The sequence below is a fragment of the Uranotaenia lowii genome, unplaced genomic scaffold (assembly GCF_029784155.1).
Source record: "Uranotaenia lowii strain MFRU-FL unplaced genomic scaffold, ASM2978415v1 HiC_scaffold_54, whole genome shotgun sequence".
NCBI lineage: Eukaryota > Metazoa > Arthropoda > Insecta > Diptera > Culicidae > Uranotaenia > Uranotaenia lowii.
Window position 1 is genome coordinate 81,313 of NW_026598467.1, and position 10,753 is coordinate 92,065.

The 10,753-nt window shown below is 39.3% G+C and overlaps 1 protein-coding gene across 1 annotated transcript in view; it reads right to left on the bottom strand.

Annotated features, from left to right (window-relative positions):
- LOC129760260 (protein kibra) overlaps positions 1 to 5,112 on the bottom strand; it is an 86,418-nt gene extending 81,306 nt beyond the window's left edge. Inside the window, exon 1 of the mRNA XM_055757866.1 lies at positions 3,992 to 5,112. The gene's annotated coding sequence lies outside the window, so the exon portion shown is untranslated. The remainder of the gene's footprint in view (positions 1 to 3,991) is intronic.
- Between the last annotated feature and the right edge of the window lie 5,641 nt (positions 5,113 to 10,753).

A 10,753-nucleotide genomic window follows, 5' to 3' on the forward strand; every position in this document is an offset into this window, starting at 1 on the left:
GTATCGTTTCATGGGTGCACCTCGAGCAGTATCAGAGAATCAGCTGACTGTGCTGATGATTTAATATTTTGGAAATATACCGAACTATGACGTCAGCCGACCGCAACCTCTATTTTCCGATCAGGAGGTGCTAAATGTTCTTAGTTCGCTCGATCCATCCAAAGGTCCAGGTCCCTTGCAACACCGCTTTGTCTAATTTTAAACCAATCGATCTCAGAAGATGTTTTCCCTAGCCGTTGGAAATAGCTTCTATTTTTTCAATTCATAAGTCTGGAGAACTACCGGCCAATTTCAATCCTCTGCTGTTTTTCAAAAGCGCTTGAAGTTTTGATGTACGAAAGGCTCTATTCAGCAGTTACACCGTTACTTGCCGAGGTTCAGCACGAGTTTATCCGGAAAAGATCGACGTTGACCAACTTGATGTGCTATGCCAGTGAATTGCATGTTGTAACTGATAAAAAACTGCAGGTGGACTCAATATATGTCAACTTTGCCAAAGCCTTCGATAAAGTTTAGTCGTGATGGAGAAACTTGGCTTTATAAATATTCATGGACTTTATTCTACTGGTTTCTTTTTTTTTAAGTTTTATTAACGACACTTTACCATCCTTATGGCATTCGTGTCGAGCTACTGGTTTCGATATGCCGTCTGGTGTTCCACAAGGGAGTCACTTAGGACCGCTTAACTTCGTGATTTTCATAAATGACCTAAAAACTTTCCTTCAATGGCTATAACTACTGTTCGTAGATGATTTGGTAATCTACAGGATCGTTGACTCGAGAGTGGACTGTGCTGCGCTTTTAGAACATCAATAGACTACCCGCATGGTGTGAAAATCATGGGATGGAAGTAAACGCCGATAAGTGCGTGTGTATCAGCTTTTTTAGAACCAGAACATCCTAGGTCTTCAAATACGCTTTTGGTTTAACCAGCAAATCGCGACAACAACAGCTAAGGCCTTCGCTTTGTTTGTATTCCTGAGACGAAATACTTTGAGCTTTGAGGACCCATACGCTCTCAAGACAGTGTTCTGCTCTTTGATGCGAAGTGGCTTAGAATATGCGGCACCAGTTTAGGCACCTTACAACTCTGTTTATATTGAACAAATCGAAGAATTTGGTAAATGGTGCGATCTTAGTTTTACCTACACCTCTTATGTTCCTAGACATTTCCTGAGAAAACTTCTATTTATATCTCCAAAGCTATTGAAATTTCGAAATTTGAAAAAAGAAATATGATCAGTCCAATAATTAGAAAAGCAACCAATCAAATTTCCCACAAGCAAGCTGTTTCCCTAACCATAATTCCTAACACCTGACAGATTTTCGGAACTACTCATCAAAAGAAATAACAAATATCATGGACATGAATTAAAATTATACAAAAACTACCAAAAACATTTCGTTTCAAACTATCTCGATTTATTCTGTTCACTGGTTTCGAAATTTGAATACAGACTTTATGAAGCTTTGACTTGACTGCTCTAAAACTTCCAACCACTTCAAGCACTTATTTTTCATTTCTCCAAGAAAATAATATTAATTTTCGCGTTTTATTTTATCAATTTTTAAGTTGCTACAAATTTTTAGATTGTAGATCTCCTTTAATTAGTTTTTTCTTGTTGTCCCCGTAAATAAACTTATTGAAAAAAAACCTCCTTTAGTTTTTTGTCTTTATTAGAGAGACTTTTAGCCTTTGGCTGATTCGTCTTCATTTAGTTTTAACTTTTTTATTACAATTTAAATTTTTTGGCAGGATAGCCTTTTAAAAACGAAAAAAATAAATAAGAAGAAAGTGTCAAGTCGCTCTGCTCAGTTGAAACTAATTTATTATCGTCATCAATACAACATGAATCTGTGAGAGATTATTTGAAGAAAATAAACTTTTTGCAGAGATGGATAGTTGAAAACTATGTTTCAAGCCTTTCCGGATTGCCCGGTTTTCATTAAAATGATTATACATGAAGGAATAATTAATAAGAAAGGTCTCACCAAAACCGGCTCTCAATAGGAGGATATGAAACAGCACAAATGATCAAACTCAACCGGAAGACAACATCCTTCAACACTGTTAAATTTGGAGCCAACGGTAACCATCTTGCTCCTGACAATTCCGCGTCCCATACGAAATGTTTATGCAGCAATTTTCTTAGACAGTTGGGCTCGTTCTGTTTTCCGAGTATGGCTGGTCAATTTTGATTCCAATCGCTTGAAGAACACTAATTATGAAATATGTTTTCCACATTATCACTTTCGGGAAAATAGCTGCCAAAAAATTTACTTCTGACTTTTTTAAGCTCAGTCTACTATTTTCCGTCATTGATGTGGATTAGAATGCTTCCTAATAAATTTTACCATCTTTCTTTCTGAACAGCTTTTGATTGCCTGACAACACATATCGACTTTATTTTGAAATGTTAAGTAACTGGAATAAATTATCTACACAATCAGTCTAATATCATCAAAATTCGTTATTATTTACGGCCGAGGTAACAACAACAAACTACTCAAACTTCCCCGAAACGGATATTTTGCGAATAGCTTTGGAAGGTTTTGATGTTCTTACTAAAAAGGACAACACTTTTCACCGATAAGGCCGATAAACTAAGTCACAAACAATTATAATGCCAAAATCGAAATGAGTCTGTCTTCGGAAACCCTAGCAGACTTTGATGCCTGAATCGATAGTAAAGATTAATCAAAATGAGCTATCGATGCCAAAATGATGGCATAATTTGGTATCGCAATATAAGGTTTCATTGAAGCATATTATGTCGAAAGATGAAACTAAACCTCAACCTAAATATGGCATTGAGAGAAAAAAGGTTGGGAGCATTATTATATATACCTAAGCATTATTTGGTTTTGGTTTTTCCAAGATAACAAAACAAAACATCATCAAGGTTTCATTATTTTCATCGAGCAGAAAAGTGAGATGGAAATGTTAACATGATTTGGTGTTTCATTTTCTATGATAAAAAAAACTTTTTTTCTAAAACTAGCCCAATTCATTTTTCCCTTGCCAATCAAACTTGTCACTCGACTATTTGAACTGGAAATTCACTGGAATCGTTTTCTAATTGGACTGCACTCGCACTGGTGCACTATTAGTATGCAACCGGTTACTGGTATGCAATTTTTGAAACCGTTTCAACATTGCAATCTTGAAACAGATTTGAGTATTATTCGTCTAGATAGGAAAATCTTGGAAAATTCTGAAAAACCAAATCGAAAACTTAAAAAATACCCTAACTTAAGAAAACGCCAATCCAATCTATATGCGAAGATCATGTTTAACATACAGCTGAATTGAAAAAAAACTGCACAGAGAACTTGACTTGCAACTAGGTACGTATAACTGCATTCAGGCTGATTTAGATGCCGAATACCTAGTTCCCCCTAGTGGTATGAGTGAAATGAGGAGGAAAACCTCGCTCGCCTGCTTAGTTCAGCAGATCGGTGGGTGGTGTTGTGGTGATGGTGAATTTGAACCGCGGGAGAAGTCGACTCGACGACTCGTAGTCGTAGTAGGCAGGCAGGCAGGCGAGGTGGTGTTGTGGTTTGGTGGAACCCCACCTTGTCGATTGACATATAGACGACGAAAGAATGTTGTACATTCCACTTTTTTTTTTCTTCTCTCCTCACTATTGCTGTTGTTGTTATTGTTGTTGTTGTCGCTTTAGCTCCATTCCATAGTAGTACTGTTGGCACTTTTGCAGCAGGTTTTCACTACCCGTTTTTTTTGCTTCGGCTGTTGCTTCTTCTGGTTTCTGTGAAGTTGCTTGATACAGCAATTTTTCCGAGAAGAACGAGGTGAACTAACGTTACAGCGCGGCATTTTGATTAATGCAATTTTTCTTCAGCGATAGTTATTTGCTATTATCACTTGTTTGATTTGAGGTTCTTCTTGGCTCTTCAGAGATTATCGGGATCGATGTCACAATGTTGGGAAAGAGGGAAAACTATCTACTAAATATATTGTGAAACTAACCGATAACACTCATTCATGGAACGATGTTGAAATTCGACACCGTGAGCTGTTGTTGGGAGGCACTAATAGGTTTGGAGGTTCCAAAACAAAATCTTCACTAATACAGTCGATTTGGGAGAAATCCAAAAACAAGACAGACAGACGACGAAAAAAAAATACTTCGGGCGCCAGTGGGATAATCACACTAAAATACTTTGTCCACTTCGCTAAACTTGAAAGTATGCAAAAAGCGCTGCTCGCAGGAAAGGTAGGTAGGAAAAAAAACTAGTTTCCGTCGAGATACTCGAAAAAATGCGATCCACCACACAAAGTGGAGGGCCAGCCACTCTCTGCCCAGCGACTTGTTTCCAGTTCGTTCGATTCGAATTGGATTTTTCTTCTCCGGCACACACTCTGAATCTGGTCACACTTTTCTAAGTCGCGCGCGCGATCACGTTAGCTCTGGAATCTTTCCGATACCAGGCCGCTAGCTGTAGCTAGTTGGTAGAAACGGCCTACTATACTGGCTTCTTGCTACCAAGAAACCAACCACAAGTGCGACCTCCTGGACTGGTTACTGTGTGGTGTGCTGGTGAGTGAGGTTCACACACTTCACTCTAAGGAGGGGTGGGCGGGTTTGAGGAGGGCGGCGCTGCCAACTTGGACCGCCGTAGCGCTGCTACTAACGCGCGTCGTCTTCGTCGTCGTGATCCGGCCAAGCCTACTTGATCTAGGCAAGCCAAGATATCGCGATTCGGCCTGCTACTAATCCGACGACGAGAGCTGTTCACCACACCATAAACTCAACACAGCAGTAGGACTCAACTCCACACGAAACACGACTTTAGTGTCAAACGCGCGATTCCAAGCAAGACCACAAACCTGATTGTACGCATAGAATTTGTTGAAACTGAACCGAAGGGTAGTAGCCGTCCGTCCGACGTGTGTTGTGTCTATCTAGCACTGTATTTTTTTTTCTTCGCTTCTTCTCTCTCTCTCGCTCGCCTTCCTTCCTTTCGTTATACTACTTAGGGCAGAAATAGGCCGTCGTCGCCGTGTAATCGTCGTCGTCGTCGTCGTTGTTGTCGTCGCGCGGATTCAAAATGACACATTCTTTCCCACGAGGCGTACCGAAAGCAACTGGCGACGGCAGATTTCTCGGCTGACGAGGTGGCCGCAATGCTCAGTTCAGCTCAATTCAACTCAACGGAACCAGTTGGGGAAAGGCTGACTAAACTTGTTGGGGAGACTCCACTCCCGAAGCAAAAACTTAAGGGGGTTTGCTCGCGCTCCCTCTCAATCGAGTAGCACCCACACCAGTAACGTAAACGCGACAACAAAACCTTTTCGCGGCCGCCATCATTGTTAACGCGAAAAGGCCTTTAACTAACATAGGCGCACTACACCGATCGGTGGTAACCTCGCGCGCGGTGTCGCGGAATTTTTCAGTTGTGGTGTAATGGGGGGGATGAAAAAAAAACGATCGCGAACTGCAATCAACAACTCTGTGTTGGTGCAACTGTTTTGCGCGTTCTGTTGAGGGAGAACAAACTGTTGGGCGAATTTACAAAAGAATGTTGAAGTCCGGTTGATTTCTAATAAGAGAAGTTCTTTTCCAGACATTGCTATAGTCTATAACATCATCATCCTTTAATAAAGGAATCGTCATCATCATCCCTTAATAAAGGATTCATTGGATCTTGAGTCATTAAGGGTGAACACGAAATTATTGCGACACCGAAAATGCCAATTTTCTTATAATGTTTAAAATCAAACCAAAAATTCAGACATGTTTTATACATCAAAAGAAAAGTTGATCGATGGAGCCTTGAGTGTAAAGTCCTCCATCAAAGTCTTTACACTGTCATCCGGTACCAGTTTCTCAGTTTTTTTTTTCATTTTCTTAACATGTCCTTCTCGTTTTGACTGTCTTCTAGCTCTTCCGAAGTTCCCGCTGCATTATTGCCCAGTACTGCTCCACCGGGCGCAGCTTCGGACAGTTTGGCGGGTTCATGTCCTTTGGAACAAAATGAACAGAAAATAGTGGCATTAGAATAACGGAGCTTCGTCGTGCTGCTGCAAGAACGGCAAAAGGCGCTTCTCAAGGCACTCAGATTTGTAGATCTCGCCACTTACTGTGCCCTTTGTCACAAAAGGCTCAGTCCGCAAGAGCAGATGGCCTGCCAAACGAGATATTTGGAGGTGAATTTCGACATTTTCTTCTTCTTAAATTTGTGGTCCACATCGAACTTGCTCTCTTGCTGGTGGAAAACTCCAACCCCGGAATTTGCTTTGCTCGACTTTTATATACGTTTCGTCGTCCATCTCACAGCAGCCATATTTTGTCAGCATCTTCTCGTAGAGCTTCCGTGCCCGAGTTTTATGCATCGATTGTTGCCGCTCATCACGGTTTGGGAAGTTCTGTACATTGTATGTATGTAGTCCAGCTCTCTTCTTTTCATTCTGGACGTAGCTTTGTGACATGCCAATCTTTTTAGCTAAATCACGGTTTGAGATGTTGGGATTTGCTTTAATCATCCGCTTCACCTTTCTCTCGGTCTTTTCGTTCTCCGATCCCGGTTTGCTTCCGGCTCCTTTACGGTGGTCCAACGTCACTCTGGTGACAATTATTCACAACTTCCGGTGTGACAGGTCAGGAAATTCTTGGTGTTTGGAAATAAATTGTTCTCTCGACTCGCGTTGGTTCACCTCCATTTTTGTTGAATCTAAACACACGACTTCGAGTATGACAGCATGGATACAATACACATTGATACATCGAAGCAATCATGAAAACCTAAAATGTATCGAGGCAATCCATGGTTTGAACATCAAGCACATGGAGTGAAAATTTAGTGAGTTCTATGTTAGTTTTAATACAAACCAGATCGAAATAAAGTGGTCTCCAAGACGTAACATTTTTGGCGACGAGGATTCGAACGAATCTATCAAGAACTCTCGAGGATGCACTTCGAACGTTCCTGACTGTTTATCGCTCAACACCAACTGAAGATGGACAGTCACCAGCACAGAGGATGATGGAAAGACCGATGCGAACCGTATCATCACTTCTACTTCTTCCGAAGCCAACTCGTGTGTGGCCCAGCTCCGCCAAACTGAAACATTCAACCGGAAACATGGCGCCATCTCCAAACAGTTCAAGCCCGGTGACACAGTTTACGCACAGGTACATCACAAGAACTCTTGGTCCTGGAAAGCCGGGGTGGTCATCGAGCGGATTGGCAATGTGAATTACAACGTTCAGCTTCAAGAATCCCAACGTCTCATCAGGTCCCATGCCAATCAGCTCCGCACATGTCCTTTCGAAGAGATGGAATCCAAAACCGAATCTCCGTTATCAATTTTCCTGGATGGTTTTGGTCTTGAAATTCCGCAGCCTCCACGATCTGTACCTCAAGCCGATGAAGCAATGCCGAAACCGGAAGATGGTACTTAAATTCATCTCTCCTAACAGACGATGAATCGCTCAAGTCGGGTGAAGGTGAAGCCAAAGTTCCGGAAGAGGTTCCAGCACGACCAAAACGTCTCCTGCGGCCACCATCCAAGCTCGAAGGGTACTGGATATTTTAGCGGGGGGGAAATGATACATCGAAGCAATAATGAAAATCTAAACTGTATCGAGGCAATCCATGATTTGAACATTAAGCACATGGTGTGAAAATTTAGTGTATTCTGTTTTAGTCTTAATACAAACCAGATCGAAATAAAGTGATCTCCAAGACGTAACACACATCAATGAGAAAGTGTGCAGAATTTGGTTGATTTTTACCCAATGGTTATGCCCTGTTGAATGTTTCGCAATGATTTCGTGTTCGCGATTTATTTGCCACATGGTGGAACTAGTGAGTGGAACATGAAGCTAGTTGTCCTTCTTGTTTGAAAAAAAAAAATCACAATATGTGGTTTCAAATTTTTATTTAATAATTTTTCATAAAACTTCAAGAAACATTCAAAACAGTTCAATGACATTCGTGAAAAAAGGGCAGTTGCAAGTTTGAGTTAAATTATATCGATTATCTTCAGGAAGGAAGATACACTTGAATTCAAACTGAGCGAAATTTGAATACACTGAACCTCGAAAATACCCAAACTTGAGAACTTTCTCCGCCAACCCGAATGAAACTCCCTCCCTACAGGTTTGGCTATTGGTGGCATAGCTCAAAGTTAAGCTCTTAAAGAAGAACTCATCCCCCAATATCTGATTCCGCAATAAAATGGAAATCAAATTAATAAAAAAAATACAGCCAGGTACAGGAATCAAGCCCATACCTGCAATGGCACTGCGATTACCATCTCAGGATGCTAACCGCTCGACCATCGGAGAGTTGTTGAGAGAGGCAACTACATCATCGTATATGCTAGACTTCCTGCGAATGAAGCGAGAATAAAAGTTTTCCCCCAAAAAAACAGTTCTCCACTCTAAGGACAAGTTTGGCGTATTTGCATGCTGTGATTTTTTCACAAACTTGAGTTGTCAATATTGAACTCAGGTTTGGGGGGTGGCAGTTCTCAAGTTTGGGTATTTTCGATTTTCAGTGTACAAGTTGATAGAATTCAAAATGTCAGCTGTAATTCTTCAAGGTATCAGCAGAGTTAGAAAAGAATCCATGAAGTGCAAGTTTCAATTGAGTTATGTTAAAAAAGATTTATTTTTCATTAATTTTGTTATCATTACATTTACTAGAATAATTTTCTATTCCATTTACTGATGAAGCAATGAAAAAGGTGATGCAGTTTATTCAGTTCAAATTTACTCGTTGATGTTACTCTCTGGAGCCACCCGCTTTAACCTTCCCATGCCGTTCGGGTCAATATGACCCGAAGCGCACATTTAAAATCTCTTTATCATCATTCCAATATACTGAAGAACTATGAGTTTTGACAGACCAAGTATGTTCTATGAAAATAATGATCAAATTAACGTCAAAAAATTTAAATTTGAGTTTTGAAAATCGGTTCATTGGGAAATGAAATACAGCTAAGCAAAGCAAAAAATTGATATCGTTTTTTTAAAGTTAGATTTTTTTCTACCGGAAGATCTGAGATTGCGGTCAAAACTTTCATTGGACCACAACATATCTTTACACTGTCGAATAGATGGATTCTTGACGATTACAAACATCAATGAAACACTTAAATACAGAAAAGCTGTCAAAAGTTATGAGCATTTTAAAAATAAAATTGATTTTTCGGACTTTTTACTTTCTGAACCAGTTTCTGATAACATGGTAATACATATCGACTTTATTTTAAAATTTTGAGTAATAAGAACAAATTACCTACACAATGAATATAATATCATCAAAATCGGTTAACATTTACAGCCAGGAGAACGAAATCAAACTACAACTCAAATTTCCCCGAAACGGATATTTTGCGAACGGCATGGGAAGGTTAAAAAAGAAGCAGTACAAGTTACAGAATTTTTGATCTACACAACTAAGATTTATTTCCTTTTCATTCTTTTAGTATTCACTGTAAAATTAAAAAAAAAAAAAAGTTTAAAAATTACTGATTTTTTTATCATTTTTGAAATTTTAAATTTCTGCAATTTGACTAAAAGCAAGAAAAATTGCCTCAAAAACCGTTGACTAAACCTACAAAGGAAGACAGTTTGGCCCTATCTGTTCACTGCTAAAAGTTTTTATGTGTAAATCATGCAAAAACTACACGCCCTAAAGTTTGATTTAAGATCGTTTGATGAGCATTTTTGCTGAAGACACCGTTTGGCTTTCTCTTATAGCATCTTCGTAATTAATTTTGTCACGATAAAGTTCCGTTCTGGACCACTGTGCATTGGTGAATTTGTGAAAACAAACGAGGATGAATAAACTAAAGATTAATCAATCATAAAGAAAACTCATTAATCTCTGGATGAATATTAATATGTTAAAAATTTCGATTGGTCATTTCATCAGTAGGCTGCGCCTGTAAACGACAGTTGTGAATTTTTGTGCTGCTAATTTTAACTCCTGGAAAAAATATATGTACTTATAAATTGTTTAGTTTTATTTTTTTTTTTTTTTTAATGTTGATGTTTTGAGGTGTACAAGCATTATTTATTGCCAAAATTGGTGGATGATGTCTACTGGCCGCTGCAACAGCTGGAGTCGGTGCCAGAGCTAATTGGAAATGACGAAGAACCTTGTACTGAGAGCATCGAGCGTCTACACATAACGACCGATGAATCATAAAAAAGCTCAAGGAAAAATACATTTCCAGTACCGTTTATTTTAGCGATGAACTCGGGAACAAATTCGGGGTACGAGTTGAAAAGTGGCGAATGGGATTTTACCGGAGTAGGAGAACAGGAATCACCGGTTCAAAAATACTGATAGAAAAGATCAGTGTCCCAGACCTGCATGGATAAGAGTCAACCTAAGAAGTTTCTGGTGAGATCAATCCATTTTTTTTTTGTTTTTTTTCTGATTTCAACTGTACATTTTAAACATTATCACTTTATAACCTAACCCTACGTTATCATTAGAAGCGTTTGGCAGGGAACTCCACGTTTGCTCTCTCCCTTGTTCCTGTATCTTTTGCTTTTTCATCACATGGTTAGCCTGGCCGTAGTAGTATCTGCAATGCATGTTCTATGTATCAGATACTATGTTGAAAAGAAAAATGAGGAACGCAAGTTTTTCATTTTCCAGGATGCGTACAAGTTTTGGCTATGTAGGTGTTAAAAGAAGAAGAAGTTAAAAATTTCGATTTATCATTTCATCAAAAAAAAAACTTTTATTGTGTTATCTCATTTTGTTG